The following is a 20,028-nucleotide window of genomic DNA, read 5'->3' as shown; positions in this document are numbered from 1 at the left end:
ATGCTAGATAGAAGCCACGGAGGTTACTTCCATGGAGGTTACAAAAGTGCACTTCAGACAGCCTGATACTCAAAGCTAGAAGACTATACATGCAATGACTTCGTTTTTAGTAGGAAAACTGCTATTTTAATAATAATCAATTGAAAAAACATTTTCAACATTTTAAATAATAAAACTAGCAAATACATGGAGGTTACAAGATCAAAGAGTACACACCTATTTTCCACAAGATGTGAAGATTTTTCTCGAACACAATACTGCACACACACTTATCAACATATCACTCACAAAATGGCTGCTCTGAGCTTCATTTTCAGATCTAGAGACTGGATAGTGCTGCTTCCTAGTAGAATTTCTGTAATTTTAAAAGTAGTCCATGGAGGTTACCTCACAACCCAGGGACAATATTTTCGCATTAAATAGGCCATGAAAATAACCTTAAAATTTAATTTCTTGCTAAGTAGTTTCATTATTTATGTCTTACAGTAGTAAATTATGCGGATTTTTCACGAATTTTCTAGTGAAAACATGTTTTTCTCTTCTGTTAATGTTGAAAAATGTTGGTGGGGACACTCCACGGAGGTTACATTTCACTTATTTTTCGCTTTTTTAAAAGCAGAAAAATAAAATAAATGTTAAAATAAACTCTGGGAACACAAAGTACTAATTATTTTTTATTTAATAATAACTTTGTTACTTTAATATTGTATATCTAGAGGCTGAAAAATCAGAGGGACTGAAAATTTCCCTTAATTTCAGAATCACCCATATCCTCGTGGGGATTTGAATAAGAGTTGGAATATGACACCCGTAAGTGAATCACTCACGAAGTGAAGAGTTACCTTTAAAATAAATTGTCATGATTTGATATCCAATTGAGGGATGTGACACAATAATTGTCATTATAACCGCTATGAGGCAAACATTTTCTATTTACTATTTACTTTATTTACAGTTATAAATAGTATACACAGTTTTTCGAAGCTAGTTGTCTCAGATAGATTCTCCGTGTACTTTGGTTTGGAATAGGAAGCATTGTATGATTTCGCTTTCATTACAAAAAAGTTCTGCGAAAAAAAAAGACAAGTGAACAAGCAACAGTAGTAAAAATCACAAATAATTTTCCACATATTTTTGTTAGAGTTACGCTACGGGTATATTGCTGAATAATTAGCAAATAGCTTGCAGTTAGTCACTAATAATTGTTGACCTTTTACTAGAAAAACAAACTCAAAATGAATAAAAACACATTGTTAAAATGTAACAGAAAATGTTGATTTACGCTTGCTTTATTTAAGATATAAATATAATTATAATGATAATTATGTTTATAGCTTATTGTATCTTGTTTTTGAGAACCAGCGAGATTATGATTATTATAAATATTTCAAATTTTATTATCATGTATCGTTATTATATATTCAAGTTCTCAAATAGTTTTTATTAAGGGGATAGTTCAAAATATAACGCACTATAAAAGAATACTCACTTGTGAAAATAATGAACATTTAGTAATATTACTAGAGAAGAATGCTTCTCGAAATATTGGTTGCCACTGCAGAATACTTGAATTTTACACATACAAAGCTATTGATAGAATGAGAATGGGGCTGTTAAACACTAAGAATTAGACATCAACTAATTTATTGCATCATTAACTTAAGTTATGCATAATCATTATTGATCATTCTTGTATAATTAATAATGCCTCTCTCTAGTTATTGATATTATAAATACCTCTGCCCTGAAAATTAATCTTCTCAACATAAATTCAATGTTTTCAATCCTACTATAACAACAGCCGTTTTCATAACTCTAACAATAACACGCTATTCTCCTAATAACATATTACATGTTCATAAGCATCATCATAGATATCGCCAACGTTGTTGTTTATTTGCAAGCTATATCCTCATTGAAATCACCTAGCTCCAAAGACCTACTTATTTCATACGGGAAGACTGACTATAAAGCTTGGCACTAAGGTACTCTCTAGTGCACAGAACCTCGAGTTTTTTTATTCGTAATAACTTATTCCCTTATTGTATTTCTATCATAATTGTGTTGGAAGAGGGTACTAACTAATAAAATGCTGCTATACTGAAAACGTACTACCAATTCACTTCACCTGAAAGAAATTAAAAGCAGACAAGCGTGCATTGTCCAATTCTTGTCCGCATGCGTTGTGCAACGCTTTTCATATAAACTGTGTAGAGGATCCTACTGTAAAAGTCAAAGACGGACAAAGCTATTATCTCGCATTCGGTACTACATGGCAAGAAAGTACTGGTATGAGCGGTATTTGTCATTGTGCAATATAAGATGCGAATAACTTTCTTTTTAAAGTATCGTGTGAGAAATGGTCGTGAAGTAGCTCGTGGTAGACTCGTTCGTCAAAAGATTATTTTACACATGTAGTTTTGCTCGTTGAGGTAGGTTACTGATTTTGCATTACTAAGGATTACATGCATGTCCTAATAAGTCATAGAAAATGATCATACTCTCGCAATAATAAGGTTTAGTAAAGAGAAATAGAGCAATACAGCAACACGTAGTTATCTTATAGCACCAGACAATCAATACTGGACAAAAGTAATTTTTAATTGAACATTGAGAAACATATTAGTCTTTCTCATATGGTAAAGTCTCTGCCAATAATAATAAGAACAAAGGTAAATAAACTGAAGAGGCCATGAAAACTGTGATTGCGATAGTAACATCAAACCGTATGTAGATCATACAAACAAGTGAAACTTTATGTCCCACAAAGTTCGTTAGGTAACAGGGTGAAAGACATCAGACTCGGGAAGACAGTAAGTCTCACTTCACAAACGCGTAGCTTTAGTAGGACAATACAGCTCCTGAATCGAGTTGTAATGTGACCCCTTCAAGATGCATAGAATCAAACCTATAACGTGTGGATGACAAAATAACCTTTAAGATCACACTGAAAAATGTAGCTGGATTAATTAATACTTTCTTCTGTTTTGAGCTCCCTCGTGGCTATTCGGTTAGCGTACGCGCCTTTGGCGTGTTAGATCCGGGTTCGATTCCCGGCGGGAGCTCATGTGGTTCGGATTTCACGTTAATCAGTAGGTCCATGTCTCATATAGCCTCGCTGTTGAAAGGGACACTAAACTAAAATCAACTCAACTCAACTCAACTTTCTTCTGTTTAATTTGTCTTATTGGATTACATAGGATTTTGTCTCTATAGGATTGCATCCCTTGAATCTAAGAATATTTACCGAGTTGTACTTCATTCAACGGTTCAACGCCTTATTGGTTCAACGCGTGGGTGTGTCGATGGTGTGAGCTTTAGTTCGCATTTTTGCCACGACTCAAGATATTTTGGCAGCACCATAGTGAGGAATGATCCAGCAATATTGTATAAAAGACACAAAGGTCATAATAGGCACGTTTTAAATAGAGAATGAAAGAGTTGAGTTGATTTTAGTTTAGCGTTCCTTTCAGCAGCGAGGCTATATGAGACGTGGACCTACTAATTAACGTGGAATCCGAACCACATGAGCTCCCGCCGGGAACCGAACCCGGGTCTCCCACGCCAAAGGCGCGTACGCTAACCGCTTAGCCACGGAGGAGCTCCAAGAGAATGAAAGAAAATAGCAACTCAAATGGGAACATCAGATAGGTTATTCATATTTATTTGAGAATCATACTATAGCTTATTATTATATAATGCAGTGGCGGTTACAGGGGGGGCTTTCGGTCTAAAGGCCCTAAATTCTGCAATTTCTAAAGAAAATAGAAGCTAGTGTTAATCATATATGTGCATAAAAACGCCTCCCCCCTAATTCTGAGATTAATATAAAAGACTTTATTCTAAACTCATTACTGAAATAAGGTAAAGAAATAGCTGTAAAGATAGGCTCGTATCCATAGAGAGCCAAGGTCGAATAATGGAATTGCAATGACGACACTTCATTTGGTGAAGTTAATATCCCTTCCACCTCGAAACCTGAAGACACCTGTTTTTATTTAACTGGGAAATAATTTCTCCCCTGAGTGCTGAAAAAGAGCATTTCTTCACAGAAAATTAAAAAGAAAAATGTAAAAGTCTTTGATTTATTGACAGAGATGGACAAAAGATGAGATTCAAATATTTTCCAAAACAGGAGACGAGACTTCGGCATTTTTTATGTCTCGTCTCGCGTCCATCCCTATTTACAAGTATAAACTGTTTGATCCTTTCAATTTCAAAATGTGCTTTCGCAGTGATTTTTACGCAATAATTCCAGACGCGTGACTATAATGTTTCTCCTCGAACTGAGAACTTAAATTGAGGGTGCGATCTCCTCGCTATGTGCGCCCTTCATTCATCTAGACCTAGACATCGAAGTAACGACCGCGACCTAAACCTCGACCTAGAATGCGAGGTATCTTCGGTATGCCGGTATACTACTCATAAATGCACAAAGCCCGACCGCTGTTGCTCAGGGTGAGTCCACTGATTCTCCACGACAACACTGGCCCGCACACCGCTTATGATATGCGCATAAAGCTTCGCAAATATGGTTAGAAATGTTACAGTCCGGACATGGGCCCACCAGACTACGATCTGCTCCCAGAGTTGGAACAACGTATGCGTGGACGTTGTTTTCATGTCTGGAAGAGCTTTCTGCAGCCGTTACCTGAACCATTCGACAGCTTCACAACGATGGCGTCCTTGGTGGAACAAAGAAGCTATCTGGACGTTGGGATTCAGTCGTTGCGAAGTAGGGAGATTATATTGAAGGTCTGTAAAGAGAGCCTGTCCAAAGAAAAAAGTGTAAGTCACAAAAAATAGTGTTCATTAATTATTAAATTACCCTCGTATTTAGTAATTTGTTATAAGGTATCTTATCTAAATAAGCTGATTTATAATATATTTTAAAAATAAAGACATAGATATTTCATTGGACGATAGAGGTATTCCAGTTTATTTCGAGCCAAATTAAAGACATTGTAGACACGAATATTGTAAAATTTTCCAGCTTGTATCAACTGACGGTGTATAACAGGGTTATTAATCTTCATTCCATATTTCCATTGTTTGCTTCTCCAATAACTTGACTGGGTGATTATTGTTTGCGAAGAAATATGTTTCATTCTATAACAATTTAATTTTTTTATGCAAAATATTCCATTTAGAACTCTTCATGCAGCTCTTTACCCCCAAACAGAGTTATGAACTAGTTCACAGCCTGCAATGAATCTCTTTGGCGCTGATAGCTTGCAAATGATAAATGTTGAATGCGTTATACGGTCGTCAAAGGCTAAAAAGTCAGTGGTTATGCACTTGGTGAGCGTTTTCCGACATAACAAATTTAAACGCTTCCTAGTTTTTCATGCGATATTGTTATTTCGAGAGTACAAGTAGCTGCACATATATGTGAGAGGCACAGAGAGAGAATAGGTCTAAAAATAATATTTTTTAAAGATATGTAGCACAAATTTTACTTATATGTTTGGTTTCTCACACGTTTTATAGCAATCTGCTGCAAATTTTAATGTAAGCACTCAATTATTATCATATATTATCATAGCACTTTCAAATTAGAGGAGACACCTCAAAAGAAAATCTTTGTCCTGCAGTCTGGGAGTTGACGACAGGTTGGCAGCCGGTTGTAAAAGCAATTGTCAAATCAAATATGGATCGAAACGAGAATATCAGTGAGAAAAGGGGTTCGGGCGTACCCTAGAAGCGAAACACACAAATCGGCATTAACAATGGTCGGAAGGGGTTAAAGAAGAGAGTTTAGAAACAGCAGGAGATCAGAATACGAATGTGGAAACTCCCCCATGCCGTAAGCGTCGGTGCACCAGCGATGGGCAACTAAGGATATCTCGCCTAAAATTGGCGGCCACGCAGCGAAGATCCACGGTGGCCCCACTTCCGTTTTGAAAATTATACCACCAGCGGCAGAGACGCGACGAAACGTCAATGAACAAGAAAATTACTCCCCCAAAATATGTTAAATCGCCTATATGCGTAATTTCTTTACATTAAGGAGAGTCTGAAAAACACTAAAAAAAGTTTTAAAAAAGTGTCCCGGGGTGGACGCAAACCACCAACCTTTGGAATACTAGGCGCGTGCCCTTCCGACTTGGCCACGGAGGCGATGAAGAAAAAGTCGCTTGTAGAGGCATAAACCCTTGAGATATTTTTAATTTGGCTAATCAGAGTGCTCTTGTAACCATGTATATTCGACGATAACCGTTTGAAATCAGATAAAGTTTGTTCGCCATGTAATTTTATAACAAAATGATGCGTGTCCATCTACTTTATTTCATGGTTCTCCCATATTCAATTTCCAATGATCGGCTACAGTTGTCATCTAAATTCACACAATTATACGCACTCATCTTAAGATTTTCACTTCATGATGTAGAGCCAGGGGTTACTCTTGACCCCCATAGCTCACTTTAGAAACAATTCGTCAGGAAAAAATAATATTAATAATAACCGCATGCTCATAACTGGCGATAGTTCGTGTTGGTCCCTTCGCGTTTCTCCGCGACAAATCGAAGAAGCGCATACCAAAATGAAGTCTCGCTGCTACGCAGTGGTAACTTTAATACCCCGACTCTAGATATCTATTTCGACTCGAAGTCCTTTGACGCGTCGCTATAGTGACGATCGACATCTACCGGCAAGTAGGCCACTAGGTGTTGGCGACGTTTGCGGTATGGGGTCGGGACTTTGACAGATAGAAGCTACGAATTATCTTAAATGTAGGCAATAACAGTAAGCATAGCATGCATTTAGGGGAATAAATGAAAGTGTTCAATATCAAACGAACACGTGGAATAAGAACAGAAAGAATGATGTTGGAGATGTCTTGCATAAGAATATGGAGGAGAAATTAGTGAGACATATATATATGAAGAGACAAGAATTTCAGATGGAACTAGATAGTATTCAGCATACTTTTTGTTATATGAGAAAATTATCTTAGCAGAAGATCCAAATGGGGATGTGGGACGATTAGGATCAAGGTATGAGAGAATACATGTAGAATCTGGACTGGAAGACTGAAATAAAAAAGGTAAGATCATACTGCAAGTTGTGGAAGAATACGATGTTAGTATAAGAAGAAAGAAGGACACTTCATTATGTATAAGAGTGACCTCTAGGTCTCACAAGTAAACCTTACGTTTGGGTGAATCGAGTTGCTGACTGAGACATATATGAGAAAGTAGTACTATATGTAGTCAGTATTTCAGTAAAGTTGTAGGTGCGAAGCTCCAGGGGTTTAGGAGATACAGCTTCCAGAACATCACATGAAAGTACAGAATAGTTTTCATACAGTTGGAGGTAAAAGCCCTGTAAGACCTCTTGTAACGACAAGAGGTGAATAACAAATATATGGGTACATATTAGGACTAGGGGAAGTCATATAGTAAGGGTATACCTGATAGCGGCCATCTTGAAATCCGCCATTTTGAATTAAGGTTAAGTTTTTAAAATAGGAATAGGATCATGTGATACATGATTTAAGATGCAAATTTAATCAGAAGAACAATGGTGACGTTAATTTTGATTTACGCGCAATTGGTAAACAGTTACAGGGAAATTAAATATTGTTGCAGCATATGTATTAGTCCTTTACCCCACCTTGTAAATTTTGTGTTAATGATAATAATTAAATAAAAAAGCAGATGGATAAATATTAGGTCTATGGTAAGAGTTGCCTTGATGGCGTCCATGTTCAAATCCGCCATTTTGAATCAGACAAAAGTTTTAAACAAAATGCATAACATTAACACCTTATTAATAGCAAAATAAATCCAACGGTATAACCATTTTTGCTTTATCATTAACCAGCATTTGTTATCGCATAAACAAGTTGCTAATTTAAGGTAAAATGACCAAAGCATAATTGAGTCATAATTGAACTTGGGTCTTTCTTCCAGAAAAGTCCTCAATTAGTACAATCAATATGTAGTTCAGAAAAGAGTGCATGACTTGCACAAATGCTCTGCTCACAGTTAGCACACCTGACAAAGGCAATCGAGTTACACTTGATACATTTGTCGTTAACAATTCCGTCAAAGCAGTAATCGTAAGGAGCGATCCAACGTCCAGGTTCTTCATTCAAATATCCAGCCTGATATCTATTGCATTACTCTATTCCCATTTAATTTTGTGCTGGTAATGATAAAGCAAAAATGGTTATACCGTTGGATTTATGGTAAAATTTACTATTAATAAGGTATCAATGTTATGCATTTTGTTTAAAACTTTTGTCTGACTCAAAATGGCGGATTTGAACATGGACGCCATCAAGGCAACTCTTACCATATTTATACTATACTAGACTACTACATACTATACTTACCATATTTAGACCTAATATTTATCCACCTGCTTTTTATTTAATTATTATCATTAACACAAAATTTACAAGGTGGGGTAAAGGACTAATACATATGCTGCAACAATATTTAATTTCCCTGTAACTTTTTACCAATTGCGCGTAAATCAAAATTAACGTCACCGTTGTTCTTCTGATTAAATTTGCGCCTTAAATCATGTATCACGTAACCCTATTCCTATTTTAAAAACTTAACCTTAATTCAAAATGGCGGATTTCAAGATGGTCGCCGTCAGGTATACCCTTGCTATATGACTTCCTCGAGTCCTAATATGTACCCATATATTTGTTATTCACCTTTTGTCGTTACAACAGGTCTTACAGGGCTTTTACCTCCAACTGTATGAAGACTATTCTGTACTTCCATGTGATGTTCTGGTAGCTGTATCTCCTAAACCCCTGGAGCTTCGCTCCTACAACTTCACTGAAATACTAACCACATTTAGTACTACTTTCTCATATGTGTCTCAGTGAGCAACTCGATTCACCCAAACGTAAGGTTTACTTGTCAGATCGGTTTCATATTATGGAGGAGAGACACCTATGTGATGCAATAGAACTGTAAAGTAATAGAAGGTGAGAATTTAACGGGGCAACACCGCCTAGTAGTAGCCAATATCTACATCAAGGAAAACCGAGAAAGAGGACGACAAAATGTTTCTGTTCGAACGAAAGTGTGATACTAAATGGAACAAGTAACGAAAAGATTCGAAAGGAAATTACCACATTGTAACTGCTGCAAATGAAGGAAGAAGAAATGTACGTGGAAGAAAAGTGGATCAAAGTATCAGCAACATTCATGGAAATCTACAAGAAAAGTTGTGTTAGAAAGAGAACTAGTAGGTCTCACTGATACAGAAACGTGGTGGTGAAATAAAGACGCTTAAACAGCTGTGAAAGAGAAAAAAAATGATACAAGAAATTATACAACTCAGGTAATCAACAAGACCTAAGTTATAACTAGAAAGTGAAGAAGAAAGACAAGAATGACGTTAGTATAGCAAAAGACAAGGGTTATGAGAAGTTGTACAACAACCTGAAAACAAAAATGGGGAAATAGATTTCCAAGCTTTCGAAGAGAAGTAAAAGAAAAAATATTTCACATCTGTTCTACATTAAAGAGAAAATAATGAAGTTCTGACAAATGAGAAAAGGATAAGGATAAACAAGCAATGAAGGGAGTATTTCAAGGAACTTCTTGATGAAGAAAACTTGAGGAAAACTTCCAAAAAATCTGCCAGTGAATGTGGGATTTGTTTGACCTGTGACTGTGGTAGAGATAGAAAATGTCATGAAAAAGATGAAACGTGGTAAAGATCCAGGAACGGATATCCCAATCGAAGCCTCGATTTAGGTAAATAAGAAGTGCAGTGGTTTACTCGACTTTTTAATAGGACATTGCAAACAAAAAATAAGCCAAAAGAATATGTTACGTTGGGCAGATTTTGAAACACAAATAAGATGTGCAAGAATGTAGCAACTACAAGGGAATAAATTTTATGAGCCATGCAGTGAAGCTCTGGGAGAGATGCAGAGAAGCAAAATTGAGGACAAAGTCCGAAATAACATAAAACTAATTTGATTTCATGCCAGGACGGTCGACAACGGATACAATATTTGCACTTAGAATGCGAATGAAAAAAGGACAAAGAATACCAGAAGGACCTCCATATGATTCTCATTGACCTAGAGAAAACAGGATAGAGCGTCACGGGATATTATTTTGTGGAAACGGAAGAAAAAGTGTGTTCCAAACACATACATCTGTATTATTCAAGATTTGTACGATGGAAGTAGGGAAGGAGTAAGAGAGAAAATTGAGTAACAGAAGTGTTCGTAATTAAAGTGGGTCTTTATCGTCGATCTTTTCTTAGCCTATAACTTTCTACAGTTGTGATAGACGAACTTACAAAGAATATCCAAGTTTACAACCTTAGAATATGCTATTTGTGGACGGCATTGACCTGATAAGTGAAGTCAATGCAGCACTGCAAGGAAAATTGGATACCTGAAGAAGAGCATTGAAGAGCAAAGGGATTAAAATTGGTAAGACCAAGACAGAATATCTACCCTGCACACTCAGCAAAAATGAAATCGAAAACACAGGAATATCAATATGTGAACGAAGATGTGATAATGACGAAGAAATTGAAATATTTGTGATCAATACTACAGGGAAATGCAGGAATAGAAGATGAAAATAATATTATCAGTGATTGTACAAAATGGAGAGTAGTGGCAGGAATATTATGTGGTTGTAGGGTACCAATACACTTTATAAGAAAAATTTACAAAACAGTAATGGAACCGTCCATGTTATACGGAGCGGAATATTGGGCGACGAAGAATAGAGAAAAACAGAAGTTGTGTGTTGCGGAGATGAAGATGCTGCGGTGGATATGTGAAGTCACGCGGAAGGGCAAAATTAAGAATGAAGCGATCCGAGGAACGATAAAGGTAAGGTCAGTAATGGAAAACCTACAAGAAAGTAGAGATATACTTGTAGAAAAGCTACAAGATAGGTCATTTCAACATGTAACAAGACCTTCGAATACGTATCCCATTGAGTGGATGCTATAGAACTGAATGGGAAACGATCGCGAGGCCGACCAAAGAGAAGTAGGGGGATTGTGTGAAGAATAATATGATGGAGTGTGGTGTCACAGTGGATAGAAACAGCTGGAGAACAGCGATTCGAAAAGCTGACCTCAGCTAATTGGGAAAAAAAGGTTTAGAAGAAGAAGAAGAATTTTGATTTCAGTGTACTATTTATTTCTTACAACTATAAGGAGAGATGCCTTTAGAATAAACCTGTTTAAAGTGTGTTGAAAATCCACCCGCAACACATAGGATATACAAGCAACTTATATACTATTATCAAAGTCATAAAGTAAGAAGCATTTTATTTCGGCATTTCTTATTTTGTATGTAGCTCCAGAAAGATTTTACATTACTGGATAGTTATATTTAATTCTACCTCTTTTGTATAACTATTTCAAGCGTTTCTTATCATTACTTTCATTTCTTCCAAGGTCTTTAAATTATTCTGTAAAATACTGTAAAATACTCTTCGGAGAACACTTTATCACTTCCTTTATATAGAATTCGTAAAGTGAATAACACATTCATACTTCCTAAGGCAAAAGCCTCATTATTTTCATTAGAAAATTATGGTTTAATACCCAACAATTCAAAAGGTAGTAAAATAATATAGTTTTCTTTCCCTTCTTCGAGGTATAATTTGAAACTTGGAATAAAGAAAAATCCTAGTTGCCGACGTAATACAATGTAAAATTGCAGTGATCCACAAAATCAGTGATGGTGCACTTTACAAACATACTTGTATTTTCTCTCTCTACTACTGTCACTCACATTGAATTAGTAAAAATGATTACATATTCGCAGATGAATACATCATACCAAAATGACAGCTACTTATCAAGTATTCGTAGTTTTTGCGAGAGTACAGCCTTAGGAATGGTCGTTAGCTTATATATATTCGTCCCGATGGAAACGAACTTGAGTTTACGCACGCATTTTCGTCTTGTTTGAACTATAATCATGTTAACGGTTCCTAACTGTACAATTTCCGAAACACTCATAGTGCACTGCCTTGTAATATACCCCAACCTCAGTTATGCAACTTTAGGAAAACTCTATCAGCTGCTCACACCTACATCCACACGTCATAATATCACTTGTTGTATTGCATGCTTACAATACTACGTATATTATACTCATGGGTCGTTTACATTTGTTCAGTGTTTCTATGAAATAATGTTTTACAAGTGTCTACCTACTTATGTTAAGGTTGTTTATAACAAGCAAGTTGATAAAAGAATATGAATGTTAGAAAACATATCGTCATTATAACACCACTCTGCGTGCATTCTGATGTTTTCAAACGAACAACATTTCCCAAACTGATTTTTTGCACTGATTTCAAATATAAAATCAGATTTTCTAGGAGTTCGGTATATTCAAAAATCAAGATTTAGTGGAAAAACTACTTATGTCCATGGGAGAAACTACTAGAAAACATGAATATGTTCTAGTAATTGCTAGAAGATTGACATTAATTTTACTCTGCGCAAGTCTTACGATGTCTTGAAATACTTGCTGTCAGATAAGATAACGGGATGATAAAACTATTCGCTGTAGTAAGGTGTTTTGTGTAAAGTGAGTTACAGCCGCGGAAACTGTCCCATGCCCCTCTAGTAGTGCATCTCCTAATAAATCATTTGACACTGAGGATAAACCGGATGACTCATATTCAGAAAGTGGTGATTTTATACCAAGTGACAGTGATAAACCACAACTTTTTAACCAGCGAGAACCAAATGACTTGACGAGTGATTTGTATCTATCGAAAGAAAGTGCTGAACTTTTAAGCTCAAAACTCAAAGCGAAAGACTTATTTTTATCCGGGATTACTTTCTCTTGGTATAGGCAAAGAGAACATGAGATCATTTCTTGTTTGCTGAACATGGATCAATGGTTTATTGCTGTGACATACCAGGCCTTATAGAATGGTTTGGTGTCACTTACAGCGCTTCTGATTGAAGACTTTTATCAAGTCATCGAAACCAAGTTTGCAAGGCTTCTTACTTCACACTGGCAATATCATTGTTTCTATTCCTGTTGCACATTCTAGTCATATGAAAGCCGCATATGAAAATGTTAAGTGTTTGCTAGATTATGTGAACTAAAAAGAGCACCAACGACTTCTGTGTGGCGATTTTAAAATTATAGGCCACCTGCTTTGACTTCAATCGGGCTACTCCAACATCCTTGTTATCTCTGCGAATGGGACAATCATCATGCAAAGGGTGAACATTGAGTTAGAAAAGAATGACCATCCTGAAAATCTCTGTCACCTGGCGTGAAGGATGTTGAACACGAACCACTCGTGGAGAGTTCAAAAATTTTATTCCCCCCTGCATGCAAAGTTTGGTATCATTACACTTTTAGTTCGTGCTCTAAATAAGGACGGTAAGTGTTTAAAAGTGCATATGCTAGGTATTTAGTACTATGAGAATCGAAAAACTCACAGCTGGTATCCACAGATAAGAAAACTTCTCAACAACCCACTTTTTGAGAATATCGTTACCCAAATGGAGAATAAGGCATAGCAAAGCTTCAGGAATATTGTGAAGAATTACTTGGGTAATACAAAAAGTCCTGATTACGAACATATTATAGAAGAGTTGCTTCAAGATCTTAGAAATCTTGGGTGTAATATGAGTGTCAAACTACACTTTTTACATGCACATTTAGAAAATTTCCTACATAATCTTGGTGTTTATAGTGAAGATCACCAGGACCTAAAGGGTATTAAAAAGAGGTATTAAGATGGTTGGACCATTAATAAGATGGCCAATTATTGCTGGTTGCTGAAAAGGGAGAATACATGCATTGTAAATCCTGGAAAAGTGGCAAAACAAAGGAATTTTTTCATAAGTAGTAGGCTTTTTTTTTACGATTAATTGTGCAGTCAGAAACAATATTAAGTATAGGTTGAAGCTATCACTTCTTATACCTCCAGCTTATACTTAAATATTATTTCTGACTGTACATATTTGAGTAAATTATGGTATTCATTTGCATTTGTGTGTATTGTACTCTTATAAAATGTTAATTTAGTTACTTTTGTCATTTTGAAACCACTGTATGTCCATGAAATGTGTATAATATGTATTCTATATTATAATGTAGTTTGTACGTATTAATATAAACATACTTCCCCATTTCCACGAAAATATGACGTGATGGGGACAAATTGATGTTATATTCGTAATCAGTGCCCCAAAATTATAAGAAATCATTGGAACTTTTTTTCTAAATGCAGAGCAGTGTAATGAATGTAACACTAAGTCGAACTATATGCTTTCTTTATTTACAAGCCATTTTATTTGCAATCTTAAATATGACTTTCAGAACTGTGCAGTTTCCGTTGATTGTTGAATTAATGCCCCCCTAAACACCGACTCTATTTAAGACATGGACCTACAACTTATCATCAACCACATGAGCTCTCACCGGGAATAGAACACGAATCCCCAACGCTGAAGGCAAGTTCGATAATAATTTAACCACCAAGACGTCCCTGTAGTCTTTTGTTTACACTAGAATTGATAACATTATTTGATTTGTTCAAGGCTGTCATTACGCAATACATGCATTGATTCAAGTATCCTGCTGCATATAATTTGGAAGTAGGTCAGTCAGTTATTGGATGTAACTCATCATGCGCAACATTCCTTCTCATCTGTTTGTGCAATAAGCTCCCCGAGTGCCTCACAGTGCATGTTTAATGTCAATTCATCATATTTTCATTTGGAGATGAATTGGAACAACTATACCCAAAGGCACGTATTATAACCATTATACCATGGAATGCAGTAATATCATTACGTTCCTTGCCTTAATACGATGCAAAGATAAAATAAGCCAAAAAAAAAAAAAAAAAAAAAAACAGGATAAATGAAACAAATTGTTATTTTAGAAGAAATTACCAAAAGATTCGTTTCTTCCCAAAGTAATGTTTATATTATTGAAGAAGACAAGTGTCAGTTGTAATTTGATAATGAAAACTGTTTGAGAACAATTTATAAGGGGGATTTTACAGTAAGTTTTGAGTTCATAAGAACTCCTATGGCACTGCTTTTACTCTGCAACAAGGAAATTTGTGCGTCTGTATACTATGTATATTTTCACTTTTGATTTCCCTTATAACATTCAAGACGTTATTTTACGTTTTGTATAAAACACCATGTAACACCCGCCATTAATTTGCTTCCTTTGCTTCATTGTTTAATTCTTTTCTATTTTCTAGTAGCACACTTAAATATTTAAATTTATTAATTCTATCTATATAGCGAGTTCAATTAATTATAATGTATTCATTATTTATGTAACACATTTCAACATGTCACCCTTCTACAGGAATACAAAAATATTTGAATTGTTTGAAACGTAGACATTTTAGACTGCTATAATGTTGAGCGTCTTTCAAACTTAATGTTCCAGAACATGTGTTTATAAGGTTCGCTACCTTCTAAGAAGAGCCATGCAAAAGCAGACACAGAATGGATCTCCAGACTTCTTTTCATCGTGCACTTCTTGAGATCTTCCAGATGACGGCATCCTCAAACGCTCGTGAAGAGGCGCTAGCTAGCACAACTTGCTTCTGTTGGGAAGTTCCCTGTGTTATGTCTAACTACTTCTTCTCACACTAAAATGTATTCTTCTGACAAAGCACAAACACAACTAAATTTAATATATAGTAGTTGTGTTCACAGTGATTCCAGCCGGGTAACTTTCATAGTATTTTTTAATAAGTGTTAAAGACTGCGCCCTACTGTATGTGCTATCAAAACTTTATTATCTTACTTGTGTCAACAAAAAAGAGGCCCATTTTGGAAATAAGAAGAGCAGTGCTGGCAAAATTTTAAATTACTCACTGAATATAGCACTGCTCCTTTAAAGAAAGTTGGAAGTGATTTTAACACATCTATTATACTTGTAAAGTTGTATTCCACTAACACAAAGTGCTATATAATATTGATGGAGTTAATGATATAGTGACAGCTGTGGATGGGTAACAAAGTCAAAGTTAACTTTTGAGTTAAAACTGGAAACCAAGCTGATACCCATACTATGAAAATTTATACATACTATGCGCAGCATTCGAAAGTTTCCAAATGTGTTTGTCTTCATGAAACTTTGGACACGGATGTCATTTGGAAAGTTTTGTTTATTTAAAGATTCAGATTTTAGTTAGCACAAAAAATTGTTCTTTGGAAACTCGTTCCTCCAAGCTTCGAACCATGTAAATTAAGTTATGAAAGGGGATATGAAATATGTAGAAAGCATATAAAATTAAAACAAAGATCAAATGAATCACACTTCACGTAGAACATATGTATTGAACAAGGTATAGGGCATTTAGACATTAAGTGTTGATTGAAAGATTGTACTGTATTTTAACGGATGTTCTAGGTTTTCTTTCAGTAAGCGAGTTGCTCACAAATATTTTATTACACCCAACTTTCATGATAATTTTAACGCATTAACAAAAGTTTTATGAATTTGGTTGGTTGTATTGGAAAAAAATGAAATGAAATGAAATGAAATGTTTGAGTTTAATGTTCTACGATTATGCCTTTCAGGCTAAGGAAGATGATGATGAAAGCAAATGAATGATGAGGGGGGAATTGGTGGAATGAGAAAGTGGGAGAAAACGGGAGTGTACCCAGAAAACCCATGAACATGATGATGTCCACCACGAACTTATTTGACCGGGGGTAGGACCAGTGACCTCACGCACCAGAGGTACGGTTGTATTGGAGTTGAGTGTCCTTTTTAAATACCAAGACTACGTGAAACGTTACCTACACCTTAACGTACTCCTACATGAAGTCAGAGTGAGAATCAACCTGAGTAAACTGCGACAAATATCGTAAAATTTTCAGTGTATATTTGCTCATTTTGTGATAATAATAATAATAATAATAATAATTATAATAATAATAATAATACGAAAGTGAAACTACTTTTCAGCCCAATAATTTCCACTTACCACACACACTGTAATCAAAAGTATCGTGATATCTATGTGAAGTTGAAGACAAAGTTGCAAGCTGGTTCAAAATAGCTCGGAGAGGTCCAAAAAGGCTCATCAGGTAAGTAGTAAAATCAAAGTAATGTTAATTGTGTTCTTCCAATGCCGTGACAATGCCCATTATGACTGCGTATAGGAAGAATGTACAGTTACAAAAGTCTGCTCATTTTACATTTTCCGTCCTCTACGTGACTCTTATCGTTCAATATGACCAGGTTTGACGGACTCAAAGACTGGATAATACCCCGATCACGCAATTGAATCGTTCATTGCAGAATGGGCACATGTTCTGTATTTTAGTATAGAACATGTGCCCTTTCTGCAATGACCGATTCAATTGTCTTTCTAGACACAGTACAACTTCCCGATGGTTTGTCAAGCTTTCTATTCCGCGGATATGGCCTCGTGCGACTCTTGGCTGTTTCAGAACTCTAAAAACACCTGAAAGATTGCACTTTCACACCCAACAAGACATTTAGTGCGAAGGGACGACTGCTCTAAAAGCATTTCCCAAGGATAAGCTTCTAGGCTTGTTTCGAGTAGTGGAAAGAGCACTAAACTTGGTGAATGAAAACACGAAGGAACTAGTATGGAGGAGATTAGAATGACGGAAATATTAGGTGAATGTACTGTTTCTCCAGAACCATGGTCGGGTACATTCCAGACAGTTTTGTTTACATGCAGCCCTAGATTTGCATGGTAAGTAATTTTTAATACGAATACGAAGATTGCTTGTCGTTCACTCCAGTCATTTTCGTTTATATTCGTGTTTTACATATTTATGCAGCAACGAGATTATAAAGAGCAGAGATTCTTAACTAAGCTCACTCCCACTTTTTAGTTGTTAGTAATTAACACGTAGACAATGAACAAAACTGTCAAAGGCAAGCTGGATATTAAATAAACTGATACAGTAACTATTTCCAAACTCTCTCTTCGAGACCAGAAATTCGGTTGCACACTTTATAACGTCATATTTGTTTGGCATCCAAATTTATACACTATGCAAAATATCTTGAAAATGACTGTAAGTTCATATAATAGCATTTTGTAGATATTACCTTGGTCAGTTTCTAAATACAAGACTTATCCGTTTTCAAAAGGCTATATTTTGAAACGTGCTCGTATTACAGTACAAACATGAAAGATGAAAATAACCGTAAACTCGCCAAGTTTGTGTTGTGTATTCTAGATGATATCAGGTGGCAGTACGAGTTTAATCCCTGTCTAAAACAGAGGTAAAGCAAGGAAAGAGTTTGTGGCTGTGTGTCTGTACACGTAATATTTGTGTATGCTGTATCTATGTGTGACCAAAAGGACATATATATATATATATATATATATATATATATATATATATATATATATATATATATATATATATATATATATATATATATAAAGAGAGAGAGAGGGGGGGTGCAGAAAACTGGATGAGTTAGCGGTTATTTTCATATGTCTCTCGTGCTTGTAATATAGCCTTTCAAAACGAATGAATCATTTATTGTAGCCTTGTATTTGATTTTTTCTTTGTCTATAGCTTATTCAGTAACAATTAGGGGCAGCGGTGGCTCAGTGATAGTGATTTGAGTGTGGTTTGGTGCGTGAAGTCCAAGGTTCGATCCCAGCTCGCACCAAGTGGACTTTGTGGCTGATAAACAATTTGTGTGTATGTTTTCTCTGGGTTTTACCGTTACCTCCCACCTCATTTATTCCACCATTGCATTCATTTCTCAACGTTATCGTCTCTTTTAGCCTAGCCGGCATTCTCGTAGGACGTAAAACTGAAAGAGTTTTTTTTTTCAGTAACAATTAGAAACGTTTGAGTGAGCTTTCATGGTCAAAGCTTGCACCCAATGAAGTTGATAGGTTCACCGATCACCATGCAAGATTCATCCTCACAACATAGGCGTCCTCAATTACACTATTTAATCTCCAAGAGAACTATATTGAACGATTACACTATAAATCTCGGCTTAAATACTTTCGAAATGAATTACTTGTTTTTCTGTCGTGTTATACTGAAATATAACGTTTTCTTAATAAAAAGTGAGTTATACTGAAATATTTGGTGTGAATTGATAATGTGGGAGGAGAAGGGGAAACTCCGACAAAATACACGGCCATTATCTTCGTTGCTTGATTGGAGTTTAGCGTCACTTTTCAGCATTGGAGTTGTTTGAAACGTGGGCCTACAGTTTCAGGAAAGAATTGGTATTATATGCCTGCCTCTATCCACAAAGTTCTGTTCGTGGTACATCCATTGTTTGTGCATCAGTACTCTCCATAGGACAGATGTCAAAAGAAGCACAAGAGGCCAGAAATAAACATTTAAAAGAATACAGGTAGTTTCACTCCCAGAAAACTTCGAGAGAGGTAACAAATATTGACATCACACACCGTATATTAGAAACATCAGACCCCCTGATTTCCTCACTCACGTTCAACTTCACATTAAACCAAAAATACGAAGTCTTCCGTAAGAGGTCATTGGTCTTTTAAACCAAGAACCCAGCCACAGAAGGGATCTTCTACCCTTGAAACTGACAACGATGACAGTGGTTAAGTTAAACAGGTATGTATGCCCTTCTAATGAGATTTTATGCACTTATAAGAAACTCATTGTGGTTTTTATCTCGTACTACAAGTAACGAATTATAACATATTTAATCAGAACACGAAATGTAGCAAAAAAATTGTGACCGTGTTTTAGGATAATTGGGACCACTGTGTACTGTAGTATGTTTAAATTTCAAGCCTCTCTCACCAAGAATCGAACTCGAACCCCTTACACGAAAGGCGTGTGCGCTGGCCACTAGACTAGGAGGGAGGCCACGAACAGAACTGATTACTACAAACTCATATGGTCGGGGATCGAACCAGGTTTCCTCACGCCGTATTATTTTTGAGATGAACATTCGAATTGAGGATTTCCATAAATGTAATACTATTCTAAAACTACTGAAAATTTCGTACATATGCAGCTTATCAACGATCATTGTTACTTCTTAGATCAAACAAGTTCAGA

At 35.9% G+C, this 20,028-nt stretch overlaps 1 protein-coding gene across 1 annotated transcript in view; it reads right to left on the bottom strand.

Moving 5' to 3' along the window:
- LOC145667152 (uncharacterized) overlaps nt 1-20,028 on the bottom strand; it is an 805,536-nt gene that overhangs the window by 274,546 nt on the left and 510,962 nt on the right. The window lies entirely within an intron of this gene.

Source organism: Thermobia domestica, chromosome 1 (assembly GCF_964235325.1).
Source record: "Thermobia domestica chromosome 1, izTheDome1.hap1.1, whole genome shotgun sequence".
Classification (NCBI taxonomy): Eukaryota; Metazoa; Arthropoda; class Insecta; order Zygentoma; family Lepismatidae; genus Thermobia; species Thermobia domestica.
Note: the sequence above shows the minus strand (reverse complement) of the source record. Positions and strands in the feature narration are given on the sequence as shown.